Here is a 21066-nt window from a genome sequence, read left to right as displayed (position 1 = left end):
TTCTAATTGGATAATTTGGTCGACTAGTTCATCAACCATGGCTACTACTTCTTGCATTATAGTGTTTTGAGAGAAAACTAGTGGTGCGCGTTCTCTAGGTGTGGCGTTGGGGCCACGTAAGGTTGCCACTTCACTCTCTAGTTCCGAGACTTGCCTATCCACAGTTTTTTCCCATGCGATGAAATCAGTGATGGTTGGGGAAATGGCGGAGTAGTTCCCTTCATTTTCTATTGCATGAACTTCATTTTCGACTGGAGAAATGGGATGTGAACAATCTATGGTAGATTCTTCATTTGTAATTACTAGAACTCCAAGAGGATTCTTAGTGTTGTTAGGCTTACCTCCAGGCGGTATTGGTAGGCGACCGTCTTCAATCATGTCTTGAAGTACATATTTCAATTTGTAGCATTTCTCTGTATCATGTCCCTTACCTCTATGGTATTCGCAGTATGAATTCTCATCCCAGAACTTGGATTTCATTTCTGGTTCAAGCGTAGGGCCTATGGGTTGAAGTTTCCCGAGTTTCATCAATCTTTTTAGAGCGTTGGAATATGTGTCCCCTAGATTTGTGAATTTCCTTGGAGGGGTACTCTTCTTAGATGGCTCAAGGAGGTTAACTTCATCAGTCTTGCTAGTAGAGCCGTAAGAACGACTTGTTGAGCCTTGGTATCCACGAGCTATCGTTTTGGACAAGAGCCCTTTACGAATGTCATCTTCGATCCTTGTCCCTAGTACGGTCAAATCTTTGAAAGTCTTGATGTTTTGATACCTCAAATGATTTGCAGAGATGGGCTTTAGGTTGTCCACGAATTTTTCCACAAGGGTAGCCTCATCCGGACGTTCAACAAGTTGAGTACTAGTCTTCCTCCACCGACTTAGGAACTCGGTGGAACCTTCTTTGTCATTTTGGGTAAGAACCTCTAAAGTGCGCATGTTGACTTGGGTTTCAGCATTATCCTCATATTATTTAGCAAACTCGGTTGCGGCATCATCCCAAGTAGCGATTTTCTTGTGATCTAGTGAATAGAACCATTGTTTTGGGATGGTGTCAAGAGATGAAGGAAAGATCCTTAAGAACATCTCGGGTTTAATGCCTTTGATATACATGTAATCCTTGAAGGCACGGATATGGTTCAAAGGGTTTTCCTGTCACTTGAATTTAGGGATATCTGTCATGTTGAAGTTGGTTGGCAACTTGGAACTCACGGCCTCATACTTGCGATGATTCTCCCTATAAATGTCATCCCCTTTAAGATACATCAATTGCTCCTCTAAGTATTGGAGTCGTTTCTCAGTTGCAGTCATACCCATGGGAGGGTTTTCGTCCCCGAAGTCATTCACGAAGTCATCAACGATTTCACTTTCTCGAGGAGGCATCCTCGTTTCCACGGCATATATTCGGCCCTCAATGGTGTCAAGGCGATCATACACTTGGTTTTGAGTAACTTGGAGACGAGCTAGCGCGGTTAGGATTTGATCATTACTATCCTGGAGTTGATTGAAGTTCACGTCGCTTGTTCCAGGCATCTTGGAAACTGAATAAGAGACCGACGATGAATCAAAACACGATCGACCACTCTAGCACACTTACTTGAAAAGAAATGTTTTGACTCGTGAATTGGGAGTGTGCCACTTGTGTCAGTGAGTTTTGAGGAAATGACAAAGTTTGAAAAAGGTTGGTCACAGTCAACTTTAGTGTAGTTGTAGGAGTGGACTCGAAGTGAGGTTTTGAAATGGGTTTTGAGGCCTGAATTTTGACTCGACAATTGGACAGAGTTTCGGCTTGTTTTGCGCTAACATTAGGCCCAAGTTCGAAATTTTACATGTTAAAGAAGAATTTTGAACTTTACAAAAATCGTCATGGTTTTGCTTAGAAAAAGGTGATCACGTATGGCACAAACAATATACAAGCATTATAACGGGATGCTGAGTGCATTTAAATGGGTTTTGGTTTTAAGGGTGGGTTGCCATACCGAACAATCAAACCCGAAGTTTGTGGAGAGGCTCGTATTAAACAAGAGTAAGGCCGATTCCTAGTCCATTTCCTCAAGTAGTGGAAGTCCTTGATACAAACAAGAGTAAGTACCATGGTATGGATGACGTCAATCGCTAACCATCCTTAGGCCCAAATAAGAATTAGGACCGTTTAGACGGGACGATTGGTCGAATGGGTTGGGTTGGGCCTAGGAAGGCCGAATGAAACGATCTAGGAAGACCGAGTTATGAAAATCGACAATTGTCTTGTACAAACTATTCCCTAACCTTGTTCAAGTTTCACCCTTTCGGCTACACGTAAGTGTATTATCAACAGCGGAGTCACCAAACTATGGACAATGGGCCCACGGGGGCGTTTGGGAAAGAACAAGCGTTTGCATTTGTGGAGTCGCCACCAATTTATTGTGGAAAAATGGAAACCGTTCGAATACCTCGTGCCATGTCAAGACACAAAGTAGTGACATGAACACCAAGAACTCGTTACCCTTAGCATTCTATGTCTAGAATGACTCTCGTGGATGCCAATGAACACGGATGTTCACCGAGATCTGGAGTAAGGGGTGAGGGTACGTATTAGGAATCTCTTTTGATCGAACACCTAATCCCGCCCGCCTCGATAGCGGCCTCTACTAATGATTAGGGAAATTATTTATACTCGATATATTGTCGATTATATGCATGCAATGCAACATCCAACGTTTCAATCCTAACATGTGAGAATTAATACTAAGTCGGTGAAACATGTAGTTTAGCATACAATTGGGTCGAATCGGGATTTAAGTTCAATTACATGTGAAAGCATACAAGTGATACAAAGGTACAATGATAAATACAACAAAGGAAAATACAATAATTACATCGGGTTTAATGATTTATGTCGAAAATACCTTTAAAATGGATAATTTGAGAAAAAGAATAAATAAACAAATTAACGAACATGAATTAGGGTAATAATACGATTAATAGTAGATTAATTACGTAATTAATAAACTAAGTCAAGGCAACACGGGAGTTCAGAGATAGAAGTCAGCCAGGAAAAGGCGCAGCGGAGCTGCGCCCTTTGGAAGAGGCGCAGCAGTCGCTGCGTCTGTTCCTTGGCTCAGTTCTGGTTGTGAAGCCGGAATTGCAAATCGTTAATATTCGTTGGTGATTTTAATGATTGATTGGTATTATTTACTCGGATGAAAGTGATTACGAGATTATTTACATATGATTAACGGTCATATAAACGATAAAACACGGGTGGAAACTAATTAGGACGAATTATACAAGATTAATAAGGATAATTAAAAAATTAATAAACTAAACAAATTAATTAGGTTAAAAACGATGAATTAATGACGGACTAATGATGAATATGATAGTGAACAGGGGAGAATATATCAAAGATCGAATTCCAGAAACCCAATATGAATGAATCGAATTTCTACAACCCGTATTGACTCTAATGACGAAAACCTGCAAATATTAATTACTTGGGATTTAAGTCGGGAATTAATGAGATGAACTATTTACTAACGGTGATGAACAATTTATATGTCAAATTATTATGTTCAGATTGTTATATTAAAACAAGGAACAAATGAAAACAAAAGAAAAGAACGAACGAATTATCGAAAGACGAAGGAAGAAGAAAGGAAGCAGAATCGCGGCCCACGAAGAGGCGCAGCAGTATCGCATCCCTTCAAGAGGCGCGGCATTGTTTGCGTCCTTTCTCGACGTTGTCCTCTGATAATCCGTAAAAAGGGTTTTAAACAAAGGGTTTTAGAAATTGGTTTTAATTGTATTTTCGACATAAATCTTACAATATGATTACAAAAAATGAATAACAATAAATAATAGAGAGATTTACACCCTCAGACTTACATGTTTGACGAAACGAGATGAACTAAGTTTACGATTAGTGATGCTCGACTCGAATGTAGACGAAAGTGCCCTCGTAAGAGGAAAACGATTAAGATTGATTAAAGTTGATTATGGTGGAGTTGGTCAAATTGGTCGGTCATGCAAAACGAGGCTGGTACTCAGAAGGATCCGAGCTTACGTGGTCGAAAGTTCAAGCACGTAGACGCCAAAAAGTAAGAACGTGGTCTAGAATGCAAAGGGAGAAGAGAAGGGCGGACACTCGCGTGAGAAATATGTTAGACCGAAGGTCTCTATTTATACTAATCACGTGGAGGAAGTAGGGTTTTTCGGAGAAACTTTGGAAGTGAATCTCGAAAAGATATGAAAAGATACGAAAAAATACGCAGAAAAGGACTAGGGAAAAGGCGCAGCAGGCACTGCGTCTCTTGGAAGAGGCGCAACACTTGCTGCGTCTATTCCCAAGTGGTTTCCTCCTGCGGAAGAAAGATTTTCGTGTTTAGTTTATGGAATAACGGAATAATTTGGTTTTCCTTAATATTTTGTGTGAATATTACAGGAAATTGTTTACTAAAGATTAAAAGATTTATAAAATATGGAATAGAAATATCCGGAACATTCCAGAACATTCCGACTCGGCATTTTAATGGTTGTTAGAAAATGAAGACGGTTTTAGGCCCGGACTCCAAATGTACTCTAATTACTGCCAAAACGACCGTATCGGCACGTAGATGACATTTAAGAGGTAGACATAAATGTTTGAGCGATCACTTGACGATAAACTTACTAACAGTCAAAAATCGTTCCGCGTACCAAACATGCGGTCCAATCATCACCGGGTGGTTTGCGGGAGGTGCAGGAATGAAGTATCTACAGCTACCCAGGCCAGAACTCAAATGTGTTTGAGTTCATTCTTTCCATTTTCATTTCATTTTACAATTGGTTTTTACCGTTTCAAATCATTTTTTATGATAATCTTTTTAACCATAAATCATGTTCACCCTTGGTTCCTTATACCATGACGGTTTAATCCGTGTTTCGGTGATAATATTTGGTTAATTATATTTTAAAGGTTATTTTAAAGCCTTTTATTCATTTGTTTACATTTTCAAAACAACCATATTAGTCATACATGCATAAATCATCCTTGGTTCTACATACCATGTCGGTTTAATCCGAGTACGATGATAAACTTTGACTAATTACAAAGCATTGAACTTTATATATTTTGTTCATATCAAACATTTTTGTATTTTTCTTACAAAACTATTTATGTTAAGCTTGCAAAACCGAACCCGACATCGAATATTGTCAACATAATGATAATTATTCAAGTCCCGTTCTTCACATTAGCACAAAAACGGTCTTAACGACCATTTCAACAAAACGGGTTTTGACACCCTTTTACAAAATTTTTTATAAACAATTTCATAAACATTTTCAACAACCAGGAGATACCCCTTTGGGTTGTCGCCTGCCTCGCGCCAATATAGGCCCTCTAATTTCCAGTTTTCAAACATGGACAGGCTCCCTCGCATTGCCTTATGGCTCGTGCCTCAATAGGCCGTCTGATGCAAGTCCTGTTTCCTTTCCAGCACTCGTCTAGGACGATTTCGACTTCGGTTAACCCGAATATAGGACGAATCAGATTGACAAGTCTGCATTTTACTTTGTATTTACAAAACACTTTTCCAAGACAAATGGATCACGTTATGCACCATAAACACTCGGTAAATGGATGTCTAATTTCCGTCTAGCATGCAAATCAACAATAAATCCAACTCGACATCAATTACCTGATATTTGGATAAACAACCGACATAGAAAATTTCACATGTTAGGTTTAAACTTGTGGATGCGCATTCATGCATTTACCCGTTTTATCAACTTTTGCATTCAACCAACCAGGATCGATCAGTAGAGACCGCTACTGCGGGCGAGATTGGGTGTCCGATTAAAGGGCTTCCCAATACGTACCTTCACCTCTTACTCAGAAACTTTGGATAGTGGACGACCTTATCCAGGGCGAACGAGAGTCATTCTGGCGATAGGATGCTAAAGAGGGATGATTCCTTATCTTTAGTACCTACGTCAAACACCGCTTTTGGCTTGTTTGACCTAGGTATAAAGTGGATTCTAACGGTTTCCAGGCATCCCATAATTTCTTGGTGGCGACTCCGAACATCTCTAACATTGTTTCGAGACCCTTGCCGAGACAAAACCGACCGATCTAAAACGATCCGGTCGAAAGCATCTATTACGCCACCAAGCGTGACTTTCCGACCGCCACATGTCCACAGATTGGCTTGGCGTGCGGGTGGGCCCATGTCCAAAGATTGGCGACTCCGCTTGGGAAAACTAGGACACTTGTGTCTTTGCGATCCCTGGATGGTGAGACTCGAACGAGGTCTTGGTTGAAATGCAATAATTGATATTACGGTCATAAGTCGGGTTCCTTGTCTGGGCCCATTGCCTAACAATTACCGACCAATTGGCTCGTCCTGTCGGCGTGAGTTTTCTTATCCCCGCATTTTGAATTCCGATTGCGTCAAACATACCATTGACGTTACACATTTCTGTTTCGTCAAAGAGCATTCATTTCCTTAATGCACGAGGCTAGGGCACCCTTCTTACCTGTTTTGTTTGGATTGGTATCCCTCTCAAAAATCGGGGATTGATCGCTTGGTGTGTAACCACTGATACGTCCCTAATATATAGTCTTTTTTAGCCTATTTCAGCACGTATTTCTATGCATTTTCATATTGTTTTTATGATATTTTGCCCCGAATTGGCTACTTTGGTTCGTTTTGTCCATTTTGTAGAAATGAACGCGAAAGTAGTGGATCCGTACTCTTTTTCGTCCTTTTTGCATGCATTTAGAGGAGACGGGATTATTCCAGAGTGAGTTACTGTGTTTGGAAGCGTCGTGGCACGGATTACGAGGCATTTAGGCGAGGACGTGAGCTGAAATGAAGTCAAGTCACTCGATCGAGTTGTTTTCCACTCGATCGAGTGGTTTCTACACCCCCAGTTGGTCGATCGAGCTGTTTCATTACTTGACCCTTATGCTGCAGAAGAGCTGTTACTCGATCGAGTAACTTTCCAGTCGATCGAGCTGCATTGTTGAAGAGTTGGTCGATCGAGTGGTTTTAATCCACTCGATCGAGTGGTTTTGATGGGTTTGGGCTTTAATTAGCCCGCGTGATGTTTTATTTCGCTAAAACTTATTTTGTTTGCTATTTCAGCACGCATTACTAGGTTAATGAGGATTATCTTTTCATAGTATCAAACACTCTACTGTAAACTTGAGAACGTTGCTTTTCCTCTTCATTGTTACTTTATTTCGGGATTATTTTCACTCGGATTTTGTGTTCTTTACGTCGGATTCGCTTGGATTGTAATTCCTTTCTCCTTCTTAATAATAATTAATCTTTTTGTTGCTTTAATTTCTCGTTTCTTGCATTCATTATTTTGCCCTAATTCTCCTTATTGCAATCTCTTGTTTATTTATAATGTTTTCTACTGAGAATTTAATTGATGTTAGTTTAATCACCGATATGAGTAGCTAAACCCCCTTCATGTTGGGATTAGGGAATCTGCGGTAGAAATATGACGATGTAGTAAATGAATTAGACGAATTGATTATGAGACCCTATCACTATAGCAATGTAACTGTAATTTTCCGACCTTGTTGAGTGCACGCTTCTATGTCACCCTTTAATCTGGCTAAAATTAATCCTGGATCGAAATATTGGACTAAATAGGCCTGCTATAAACAGTAGACTACCCTAATGAGGACGAAAGTTAAGTTAGTGGTATTTTAGGATAGAAAGTGGACCGAAAGGACCTTTCCACATCCGTCTCACATTAGTTCATCTGAATCATTTACAGCTGAGTTATTGGACTACCGTAGTTAACCGAATTCCCGACATGTCTCTCTCTTCTTGATAGTTTAATCATATTTTATTGCCTTTACTGCTCTTTACTTTAATTCTCTTCCTTTCAAACTTCGTAGTTTAGAACCAAATTCAACAACCCCCAATTGTTACCTTAGGACTAGAATTAGGCAACAGTTAATTACATTACCTCCCTGTGGATTCGATACTCGACTGCCCCTGCTACATTTTAGTTGAGACCGTTAGGTTTTATCTTTGATAGGGTTGCGATAGCCGTGTCAAATTTTGGCGCCGTTGCCGGGGAGGCAATTGTTCAATTTATTAGTTGTTTTATTTTTAGTCTGTTTTTTTGATTTAAGGGACATACGTTCCTTAGACTATTCTTATATCTTTGTTCGTAGTTTCCTCTTATGCGCAGTCACAGGCGGTGAATTATTGCCTTATAATCCCGAGCTTGAGAAATCTCTCTGCGAATTGAGGCGATCACAAAGGGTATTACCGACGAGGGAAGAACTAAGTACTCTGTCAAGCTTTCACGAGAACGAGCTTTTCGAGGAAGATCCAACTTCATCTCCGCTTCCAATTCATCAATCAAACAGTCACTTCTCTAGATTTTCCAGATTATGGCCGAGGAAGCGAGTATAGCTAGTCATTCTGAGCCGACAACTGCTAATCTCTATAAAGGATTCGAATTACCAGGCGATGCTAGAAAATTTGAGCCAAAGCCCTCTTATATTAATATGGTTGAGAGGAACCAGTTCGGGGGAGTTGCAAATGAAGATGCAGCTAAGCACATGAAGACTTTTATTGACTACTGCTGCTCCATACCCCCACCAGCCGGTGTGACCCAAGATCAGATAAAAGAAACCATGTTCATTTTCTCACTCCGAGATGCTGCAAGGGAGTGGTATAAGGATCCGGACCGGACTGCTCATGGGATAACTGACTGGAATTCGTTGGCTTTGGCGTTTTACAAGAAGTACTTCTCTGCTTCAAAGACTAATGCAATTGGAGCTCAGATCACGAGCTTTAAACAAGGGCCTGACGAGAACTTTCACGAGGCATGGGTCCGCTTCAAGAAATTGGTGCGAACCATTCCGCATCATGGGTTCGAGAAGTGGAGTCTTTGCAATCGTTCTATAATGGGTCAGTACGACGATCGAGGGCTATTTTGGATGCTTTGCAGCCTAGTGGCCGGTTTGCTGAGAATCTAGGAGAGACTAAGGGGTGGAAGATCATAGATGATTTGGCCATCCATAAAGCTGAATACGGGAACTCGAGAGGAAATCAAAGGAGGAGTGCCGAATCTCCTTTTGTAGCTGCTTTAGAGGCCCTCACGGCCCGATTTGATAAATATGAGCTGGGAGTAGCCTCGAAGGGAGGAATTTACCATGTAAATGCCGTTACAGACGGTCCCTTCAGCTGCAAGAGATGTGGAGGAGAGGGGCATGTTTCAGATAATTGTCCTAATTCCTATGAGTCATGTGCTGCCTTCCAACACTACAGGCAGAACAACAGTTATTACGAGCCAAATGTCCAGCCCAATTTGAGGTGGACTAGTCAGAATGTACTCAATCCTACCGCTCCTCCGCATCATCGAGCAAATATATTCCTCCACACAAGAATCAACAAGGCTTTCGTGCCTCCTTCTTTCAATCCTCTTAACCAAGGTGCATCATCTTCCAAAGGGGTGAGTGAAATGAGTGAGCTAAAGTCTATGTTGCAGTCCATTTCAAAGCAATTGCGGCTAAATGATCAACAAAATAAATGTAAGACGCATCATTTAAGGCACTTGAAACTCAAGTTGCCCAACTAGCCGCAAATCAATCCTCGAGAAAGCAGGGTCATTTACCGACTCAAAATGAGAAGAATCCACATGAGACGGTAAATCTGATAGAATTAAGAAGCGGTCTTTCTTATGAGGGACCTAGGCAGTGTCAAAATCGGACCCTAAGGAAGCTAATACGATGGTGAACAATTATCGTCGAGAAAAAGGACTCACAACAAAGCAGTTGCTCGATCGACTGAAATCTGGTGTTCGATCGAGTAGAACTGAAGATGAAAGCCCTCGATCGAGTGGTTTTTCCACTCGATCGAGTGAACAGAAAGAATATGTTGGTCGATCGAGTGGAAATTGTACTCGATCGACTGAAGCAGAAAGTGGAGTTGGTCGATCGAGTGGAAATTGTACTCGATCGACTGACATTGATGAAGAAACTGCTCGATCGAGTGAGAAGATTGGTCGATCGAGTAGTATTGATGACGGGAAGCTTATTCGAGAACCTGCTAGTGCTCGTTTAAGCGAGAAATCACCGGAAAGACCTCGTTCGAGAGGTAAGAAGCGTCCAAAGGATACAGAACTTGCTTCGGAAGACACTTTGGAAGAGAGAAACGAGGGACTCGAGATACCAATCACGGTTACCTTCCCGAGGCAGCTGCAGAATACCAAAGTTAATCAACTGTTCGGCAAATTCGTCGAACTTTTGAAGAGCTTGGAAGTCACCGTGTCGTTCACTGAATTGCTGACTAAGGTACCCTCTTATTTAAAGTTTATGAAAGAAATTTTAGCACGTAAGAGGACTATTAATGACAATGAGACCGTAGCTTTGACTCGAGGTGGGGTCACCCTATTTCAAAATAAGTTACCCCTAAGCAATCGACCGGGTAGTTTTTCAATTCCGTGTCATATCGGTATGCATTTGATTGATCATGCGCTATGCGATTTAGGCGCTAGCGTAAGTGTCTTACCTTTGTCTCTGGCTAAGAGACTTGGTTTGACAAAGCTGAGTTGCACCAACATGACTGTCCAGATGGCCGACCGTAGTTTATCACGGCCACTAGGTATAGTAGAAGACGTACTGCTCGGATCGGGAAGTTCTTTATTCCCGTCGATTTTGTTGTCTTAGACATCCCCAAAGATGCACACACCCCTATAATTTTAGGGAGACCATTTTTGTCCACCGCCCGTGCAAATAATAGACGTCGGGGAAGACTTTGACCTTTCGGGTAGGGGATGAGGAGCCGATTTTTCATCACCCAAGTTCCGGAGAGCTCCCATGCAAGCCCAACCTTGCAATGCTCTTTCTTCTATTAGTCCTATTAATGACACTCCGGATGAAAATTTGGAGTATTGTCTTTGCTATTGTTAACCCTCCACCTCAGATTGAGAGCAAAAAGGAGGAAAGTTCGTCTGTTGTCCTTACTGCAGGTACAGATAAAAGCCATGAAGGAGCTGTCAAGGGACTTGGTGTAATCAAAGTAATCAAATTGGAAATAAGGATGCTAAAGACGGTGATAGAGGAGCAAGGACGAGGAAAGCTGACGCTTACGTGGATGCGAGCTATTCCCCTCCTACCGTTTCAAGTGATAATTCATGCTCATGGAAGATGAAGAGGACAGTCAATGTTGCTGAGGTGACGTCCTCCAGTCAGAAGCCCACCAAGGGGCTACTGAAATTTGATGGGAATTGAACGGGGAAATGCCCCGTGTAACACTTTGTAATAGATAATTTTTGAATTTCTTTTGAATTTGTTTTATTGCGTTTTAATTAGGACAATCAGTTTTAAACGATTTTTAGCGTAGGTGTAAGACTATAGACTGTGCTTTTGCGTATTTGGTATTTTGGGAAATTTCTGCATGTGTTTTTATGCAGGTTTGGGGAAGTTTCACGCATCCCGAGGAGGAAATGACGAAAATTAAAGAAGCTTACGCAAGAAAAGTCCTCGATCGAGTACTTTTTGTACTCGATCGAGTGAAAATCCGGTCGATCGAGCAAAGCAATAAAGGGGATCAGTCGATCGAGTAACATTTTACTCGACCAAGCAGCTGGACCATAAAAGTGCTTGATCGAGTGGTTTAAAATCACTCGATCGAGTGAAATGAGCAGCATGTCTGAGGAGTTTTTCGCCTTAAACTCTTATGTTTTGTTCTAACTTTCATTTTTATCCTAATTTCCGTCTAACCCCTCCCATTTGCGATTAATATTCATCCCCAAATCCCATAATTTCTTGCCCAATCTCCAAATCCGTCACCTACAATCTGTTCCTTGCTACTTGATCTTCAAAAGCCCTTTGATTTCCCCTTTATTGGTGTCGATTTATACGGTTTTAAGAGGGTCTAGGGTTTGCGGGTTTTTCGACTGAAAAATCGCTTGTTTTTGCTTGATTTTTGAAGATTAATTGCCTTTTGTAGGTCTTTTATCATCAAGTAAGTATTTCTTCCTTCCTCATTGCATTGTAATTTCGATTACTTCGAATTTCATGAGGTGGAATTGAACTAGGGTTTCGAAAAATCCATGTTTAGTCGAATTTTTTTCGACTTAATTGTGTTTGTATGCCCTTAATTAGCTTGCTTGATGATCATATCCCATTTCCTCGCTGTTATTGCATATTTAATTCGAAATTTGCGCAAGGATTCCGCGATTAGGGCTTCTAAGTCGAATTTTTCACCGTCGACGGTCTATATGCTTTGCCATGATTTGTTTAACCTCTTCTTGCTTACTTGCTGTTTGTTAATCGCTTCTTTCCGTCCCTATCGCCTTTACATGTCTTTGTAAATTTTTGGGATTCTCGTAATGTGAGTCGAAATTTTCGATTTGCTAGGGGGACTTACATTCGTCATATGCGCTTTTTCGTCTTTTTTTAGTCTTCATTAGCAAATCATTACATCACACATTATCACCATTCACATACTGCTATTTCGAAATTTCAGAGGAAATGTTGGAATTTGTATGATGTAAGTCGAATAACTTTATGCTGCAGAAGAGCTGTTACTCGATCGAGTAACTTTCCAGTCGATCGAGCTGCATTGTTGAAGAGTTGGTCGATAGAGTGGTTTTAATCCACTCGATCGAGTGGTTTTGATGGGTTTGGGCTTTAATTAGCCCGCGTGATGTTTTATTTCGCTAAAACTTATTTTGTTTGCTATTTAAGCACGCATTACTAGGTTAATGAGGATTATCTTTTCATAGTATCAAACACTCTACTGTAAACTTGAGAACTTTGCTTTTCCTCTTCACTGTTAATTTATTTCGGGATTATTTTCACTCGGATTTTGTGTTCTTTACGCCGGATTCGCTTGGATTGTAATTCCTTTCTCCTTCTTAATAATAATTAATCTTTTTGTTGCTTTAATTTCTCGTTTCTTGCATTCATTATTTTGCCCTAATTCTCCTTATTGCAATCTCTTTTTTATTTATAATGTTTTCTGTTGAGAATTTAATTGCTGTTAGTTTAATCACCGATATGAGTAGCTAAACCCCCTTCATGTTGGGATTAGGGAATCTGCGGTAGAAATATGACGATGTAGTAAATGAATTAGACGAATTGATTATGAGACCCTGTCACTATAGCAATTTAACTGTAATTTTCCGACCTAGTTGAGTGCACGCTTCTATGTCACCCTTTAATCTGGCTAAAATTAATCCTGGATCGAAAGATTGGACTAAATAGGCCTGCTATAAACAGTAGACTACCCTAATGAGGACGAAAGTTAAGTTAGTGGTATTTTGGGATAGAAAGTGGACCGAAAGGACCTTTCCACATCCGTCTCACATTAGTTCGTCTGAATCATTTACAGCTGAGTTATTGGACTACCGTAGTGAACCGAATTCCCGACATGTCTCTCTCTTCTTGATAGTTTAATCATATTTTATTGCCTTTACTGCTCTTTACTTTAATTCTCTTCCTTTCAAACTTCGTAGTTTAGAACAAAATTCAACAACCCCCAATTGTTACCTTTGGACTAGAATTAGGCAACTGTTAATTACATTACCTCCCTGTGGATTCGATACTCGATTGCCTCTGCTACATTTTAGTTGAGACCGTTAGGTTTTATTTTTGATAGGGTTGCGATAGCCGTGTCAACCACCCTTATTAAGCCAAAACCCGTGTCAGCATTATGCATATTATAATGAATTGCGAGTGCTTATGTGCTATATGATCATAAGTGCTTCCGTGTCATTTCCAAACTTTTAAAACACCTTTTTGCGCCGTTATAATGGCCATTTTAAACCTCGGTCTTTCACCGACCATTGCACACCTTTTCTTGCCGTCGTAATGACGATTTTCAAAACGGTTTTTATAACCGTTTCATAAAAAACCTTTTCATGCCGTCGTAATGACGATTTTCAAACCGTTTTTTTACAACTGTTTCAGAAAGCACCTTTTCATGCCGTCGTAATGACGATTTTCAAACCGGTTTTTACAACCGTTTAAAAAAAAAGCACATTTTTAGGCCGCCGTAATGACGATTTCAAAACTGTTTTTCGAACGTTTGAAAAACATCCCTTTCATGCCGTCGTAATGACGATTTTCAAACCGGTTTTACACGCGTTTCAAAAGCACCTTTTTAGGCCGTCGTAATGACGATCTTCAAATCGGTTTCCACAATCATTTCAAAAACACCTTTTGCACCGTTATAATGGCCGTTTCAAAACACGGACTTTAAACCGTTTCGCGCCGACATAATGGGCTTTTGCGCCGACATAATGGCCCTTTCAAAACCCAAAAATGACACCTTTTTTGAGGCTTTCAAGTCCCGAGGACAACACACCATCCTCGAGGCCACAAAAATTTCAAACCCTTTTCAATCTCGATTTTCAAAACGCACGATTTTGGATTTCGTAAAAAGCCGTCTTCGGAAACAACACGCCGTTTTCAAAGCCACCACAACTTTAACTCAAACCGTCTTTTGAAAACAAACCTAAGACAAGCCCTTTTTTCAACTGGCCGACTCTTTGAATATCCCTACTCTTCGGAGGCTGCCCATAAAACAACAAATGAATCTTTTTGAAAATTTCTATTTTGGAAAATTTCACCACCATTCCAATTACGCCTCGTGTCTACCGAGTCAAAGCAAGTGTACTTATGGGTCTTTACTTGTGATTCGTCTCACCTCGAACCCGTTCAACGGCGTCACGCCATTATGTAGTCAAAGTTCAGTCAACACCGTCACACCATAAATCGAGTTAGCACCGAGGCACCATACACGGTTGCCCTCGTCTCGTTGGGTCCAAAGTGTCTTTCCGTCCTTCGTGTTGTCTCGTTTAGTCGTTAAACCGTGTCGGATCGGATGTAACGTGAGCCATTTTTCGCATCGTAACCATGGCCCCATCTTGACTTCGTCCAACAACAACAACGATGACAACATAGATCTCACAATCGCCAACTAGCTAGTCACTCGCTTTTTAAGGTCACTCGACCGTCACCCGTATCGACACTCTGGAAAACAAGGAAACCGGAGAACACAACACTCCACCTTTGACTGAAACTGAGAAAAGACTTAAGCTCTTGGAAGAGGAAATCTTTGCAGTGGTAACAATATCCACCTCGAAAACAATCGAAGGTTCGAACCCGTTGGGGATCAACTCCCTGACAACTTCACCTTAATTGATGTGCCTAAGTTCAAGGGAGTGGAGTACCCGCTCAATCACATCCTAACCTTTAAGGATTACATGTCCATCAAAGGGGTCAAACATGAACTGTTCACCCGGATCTTTCGATCGTCCTTGGAACCGATTCCCGCCAATGGTACTATTCCCTCGACCTAAAGAGCATTACCACTTGGGACGAAGTCGCCGTTGAATTTTCTAAACAATACTCTGACAACGTCGAAATCCAAGCCAACACCCGCACCCTCGAGGTCTTGACTCAGAATGACAAAGAGGGATTCACCGAGGTCCTAACCCGTTGGAAGAGGGTGAGCACCCAATTGGTCAGTAAGTCGAGCGAATCAACCCTGGTGGAGAAATTTGTCAACAACCTCCGTCTAGTCTATGCCAACCTGCTGAGGTATCAGAACATCAAAACCTTCCAGGATCTGCATATCCTTGGGACCCATATTGAACACGACCTACGCAAGGGGATTCTGGCCAAAGTTACAGGTAGAGGCTATCAAGGGTCTACATCAACTTGATCTCACTCCTACGGTCAAAGAAACAAGATTGACGAGGTCAACCTCCTCGAACCAACTACAAAGAAAGCTGAACGTCCCCAAAGGACATTCACCAACTTGGGGTCAACTTATGCTAGCGCCCTAAAACGGCTCATGGACCAAGGGAAGCTGCAGCCAATCGGGCCCACTCCAAAACCGTCTGAAGCAAGGAAAACCCGCTTTTGGAACCCTAGCACCTATTGCCAGTATCACCAAGGCAAATGCCATGACACAGAAGCTTGCTTCAAACTGAAGCACGCCATTCAAGATATGATTGAAAAAGGAGAATTACCCTTACCCCCGCCGGCAAAACCAAATAATAAGACAAACCCCTTATGAATCCACGGCATCTCCGATGACGAGCCAACTCTGGATTGCTCACACCTCATCCTGCCTATTGAGGACGATGTGAATGCCTTGGAAAAGGACACCCCGGACGGGATGTTCGTATTCGGCGCCGCAACCATGCTCACCATGTTTCAACAAGTTGAAGAAGCCATAGCCAGTCTCTCGGAAAGGATCACCCGACTTGAGGATGCTTACCACCGGCTTATTTTCAAACCACCAACACCACGCCCAAAGGAGGGTCCTCCAAGCACCCAGAACGCCCAATTCCAGAAGGGATTGCTCCCGTGACTATTCTGGCATACACCCCACAATAATCCACCCCACAATAATCAATCCCGCAATAATCAACCGCACAAGAACTACCCCCACAAAAAGCTTCCCCCACAAAAACTATCCGCCAAGGAATATCCCTCCAAGGTACCCTCACGACCCCGAAATCAACGGTATCTGGAGAGACGGTGTAGAAGACATCTATATTGTCTCGGGAAAGGGCAAACGAGCCAAAGAGATCGATCACCTTACTCGATCTGGATGCCCCTACCAGAATCCGAACAACCCAAGAAATAATCCAACAACAAATGACCAAATTGTCCCGGACACGGACGTTCGACCCAGGGTTCCAGAGAACTTGATTCTGAGACAACTCCAAAAGGCTAAGGCCGAAATATCTATTTGGCAATTGATTGCCACATCCTTCGAGCACTGGCAGGCTTTGCTTCAAGCCCTGGGGAAGTTGACGATACCCTCTACCTCCTCTCCTGAAGAAGTGGTAGCTCATATGACTAGGGATATCCCAAACTTAAACAACCCGATCATCTTCTCCGACAAAGATATCCCTCCTTTCGGAGCCAACCACAACTTGGCCCTGTACATCACTGTGTAGTGCCTGAAGAAGAACGTACCCATGGTCCTGGTGGACGACGGATCTGCTGTCAACGTCATTCCCTTCAAAACGGCCTATAAACTGGGTATCAAGGAAGCTGACTTAATCCCGACTGATCAAGGAGTGCGCGCCTACGATGACACTTGTCGCAAGGTCGCAGGCCTCATTACTCTGACCATCGCAATAGAACCCTTGGAGAGACAAGCTAGTTTCCAAGTGGTCAATTTCGGGGTCGTGAGGGTACCCCTGAAACATGCTTCTAGGACGCCCTTGGATCCATGCAGCCAAAGCCGTCACCTCAACCCTTCATCATAAAATCAGGGTCCCTTTCAAAGGGAAAACAATCACAATTCCTACATCCCCGGTCAAGGCTATTATGAGGAAGGAAATAGCCTCTCAAGTCATTGAGGAGGGCGACAACAAAATGTGGGGATTCCAAGCTGTGAATGCCCTAACAAACGAGCTAACATCTTTTGATTGTGATCTGTTATCAAACCTCACATCAACCGCATCTTGATGCGTCAGGGTTATTTCCCGGGCCTGCCTCTCAATCCACTGAAAAGCACCTTGCCACCCCTGAAACAAGCCAATGTCCCCAACATCCCCTTCGGGCTAGGCTACGAGCCGATGGATGAAGACATCCAAGAAATGGGTCTCCTAGTACGAAAGCGCAAAAAGAAAGGAGTCATCCTCCGCCCCTATCACTTGACTCTCAATGGATACTTTATCCCCGAAGGAGAATCCGAGCTCTACAACGGCTTTCCTGAGCCAATCTGCGACCACGTAACAAAAGTCAAGCACCCGGGCGTAGAAGTCTTTCAAGACTGCTACTTCATCCCCGACAACACCAAAGATCAGTCAACCAAGTCTGAATCGACCCCTTGCCAGGACGGTCAAGCTGTGAGCCTCCTTTTCGGAGAAAACAACATCAAGCACCTCAACAATGAGGACATCATCAACATTGCTCTCAAAGACAACCAGTTCGATCTCACTGCCTTAATCTCTGATGCTAACCCAGAGAAAGCTATCCAAGGCTGGAGGAAGACTGTCAAATAGACCGACCGTCAAGGCCGCATTCTCAAGATCACAACTGCAGAAGGCCCCATGTTCAAAGAGGGAAGTGAAGACGAGATTGGGTCTGAGTCTGAGTCTGACGACAAATCTGAGTCAGATTCTATCTTAGGTCCTAACGCTCCCGATGCCCCGTTCAAAGTCCCTTTTCCACTGTCCTATCACAAAATTGTGGCTGCCTTAGAGGATGAGTCAACTAGAGTCACCCCTGCTCACGCAGATGGTAGCAACCTGGAGCTTGTTCCAGGGGCCACCTCCTCTACTGCGTCGCCTCTGACTGCCCATGAGATGTCTGTCATATCCGAGCATTTCGCTCAGGTCGACTTAATGAATGCTAAGTTTGCCTACGAAATTGTCTCAATTTAACTGCAATGCAATTCTGAACGAATATGAGGAATTTGACTTGAGTGACTACCCACCTCACCTAGCCAAATAACTCGACAAACGATAAAATATGACACCTATCATTGAGGAGACCGAACCCATTAATGTAGGGACCGACAATACACCTAAAGAACTTAGAATAAGGACCACCCTTGACCCCTCGAAAAGACAACAGTTCATCGACCTCTTACACGAATACAAGGACGTATTCGCATGGTCCTAGAAGGACATGCCTGGGATCGACATAGAGATTGCAGAGCACAGGATACCCATTAAAATCGGAGCTAAACCCGTGAAGCAAAAATTTCGCCCTATACGCCCTGAATGGGCCCTGAAAGTCAAGGAAGAGGTAGACAAACAATTCAAAGCCGGATTCATCAAAGTTTCTGAATACTCCGACTGGGTGGCTAACATAGTCCGCGTACCCAAGAAAGACGGGAGAATTCGGGTTTGCGTCGAATTCAGAGACCCGAACAAGGCAAGTCCAAAAGACGACTTCCCTCTGCCACATGTTGACATCTTGGTAGACAACACCGCCAAGCACGCCCTTTTATCATTCATGGACGGGAATGTTGGGTATAACCAAATCAAGATGGCTAAGGAAGACATGCACAAAACTGTATTCACTACACAATGGGGTACATATTGCTACACTGTTATGCCTTTCGGTCTAATCAACGCCGGAGCAACCTACCAAAGAACTGCCACCATTCTCTTACATGACATGATGCACAAGGAAGTGGAAGTATATGTCGATAACATGATCATCAAATCAAAAGAGCGAGACAGCCACATCACCGCCCTTCGAAAATTCTTCGCTCGCCTTCGATAATACAACATGAGACTAAATCCTCAGAAGTGTACATTCGGGGTCACCTCCGGAAAACTCATGGGACACGTCGTCAGCAAAAGGGACATCGAAATTGATCCTACCAAAATCAAAGCTCTCCAGCAAACACCTCGACCTAAGAACAAGAAGGAGATTCGGGGATTTCTCGGTCAAGTCCAATACATCACTCGCTTCATAGCCAAGCTCAGTATGATTTATGAACCATCTTCAAGAAGCTCCGCGCCTCTGATCACACCGATTGGGACGACGATTGTACAAAGGCCTTCGACAGGGTAAAGGAAATCTTATCCAAGCCTCATGTCCTCATGCCACCTCAGCAGGGAATTCCCTTATCCCTATACGTGACTGTCACCGACACAGCCATGGGAGCAATGCTAGCATAAACAGTCGATGGTGAAGAACGAGCCATCTACTACATCAGCAAAAAGTTCATCGAATACGAAACAAGATACACCCAACTGGAAAAGACGTGCATTACCTTGGTTTGATCAACAAAAAAGCTACGACATTATATGCTCAGCTACACGGTTTACATCTACTCGAAGATAGACCCCGTCAAATACATCTTCGAAAAGCCCGTGCTAAACGGAAGGTTGTCTAGGTGGACACCCATGCTATCCGAATTTGACCTCAAATTCATACCCCTCAAGGTTATCAAGGGAAGGGCAGTCACCGATTTCCTATTAGAGAATCCCGTCAATGAGGATCCAACGACCGACACATGGTCACTCCATGATGAAGACATCCTTTGTGCCGATACCAACGCATGGGACCTGTACTTCGACAGTGCATCAAACCTGAGAGGCTTCGGGGTAGGAATCCTTCTAATATCACCAGAAGGGGAACACGTTCCGATCTCAGTCAAACTGGACTTCGTTGTCACCAACAATGCCGCCGAATATGAAGCATGCCTCATCCGTCTACAAGCAGCCATAACACTTGGCATCAAGTGGTTGAGAGTCCATGGTGATTCCTTATTCATCATCAATCAAGTGTCCGGATCATGGAAAATCCGAAGCGACAACTTAGCACCCGATCAAGCAAAAATTAACCAGGAGGCCGAATTTTTCGACCAAATCGGCTATTTCCACTTGCCACGGGAGGAAAATCAATTTGCCGATGCCCTAGCAAAACTTGTCGCGCTCGTCAATATACCCGACGACATGACATCCATGTCCCTTTCTGTCAAGAGAAAGAGCGAACCAGCTCCCATCTGCGCCATCAACAACGACGAGGAAAACCATGTTGAACCTTGGTACCAAGCCATCCTCAACTACAAAGCCAAAAATGAATTGCCTCCTAACTCAGATACAAGAGGACAAAGAGCCATCCGTTTACTTGCATCACAAGTCGTGATAAACCAAGAACAACTATACAAAAGAACATCCCAGGGGATCTTTCTCCTTTGCATTGATCACCACAAAGCCAATAAAGTCATGACAGAGGTCCACGACGGAGAATGCGGCCCTCACATGAGCGCAATGATCCTAGCCCGAAAAATCATGTGGTTAGGCTACTACTGGACCACCATGGAAGCTGATTGTAGAAACTACGTCAAACGCAGCCACAATTGCCAAATATTCGCCAACATACAACACATACCATCAACCCTTTTATACACCATGACATCACGCTGGCCTTTCTCGACCTGGGGGATCGACATCATCGGAAAAGTCAACTTGATAAGCACCAAAGGACACTTCTTTGTCCTCGTCGCAATTGACTACTTCACCAAATGGCTGGAAGCACAATCCTATGCAGTCTTTACCGCCAAACAATTGGCCAAGTTCATCAAAGACAACATCATCTACAGATATGGGGTACCCCATGAAATCATCAGCGAC

Source organism: Silene latifolia, chromosome X (genome assembly GCF_048544455.1).
Source record: "Silene latifolia isolate original U9 population chromosome X, ASM4854445v1, whole genome shotgun sequence".
NCBI lineage: Eukaryota > Viridiplantae > Streptophyta > Magnoliopsida > Caryophyllales > Caryophyllaceae > Silene > Silene latifolia.
The sequence above is the reverse complement of the archived record's forward strand: the minus strand, read 5'-3'. Positions refer to the sequence as shown.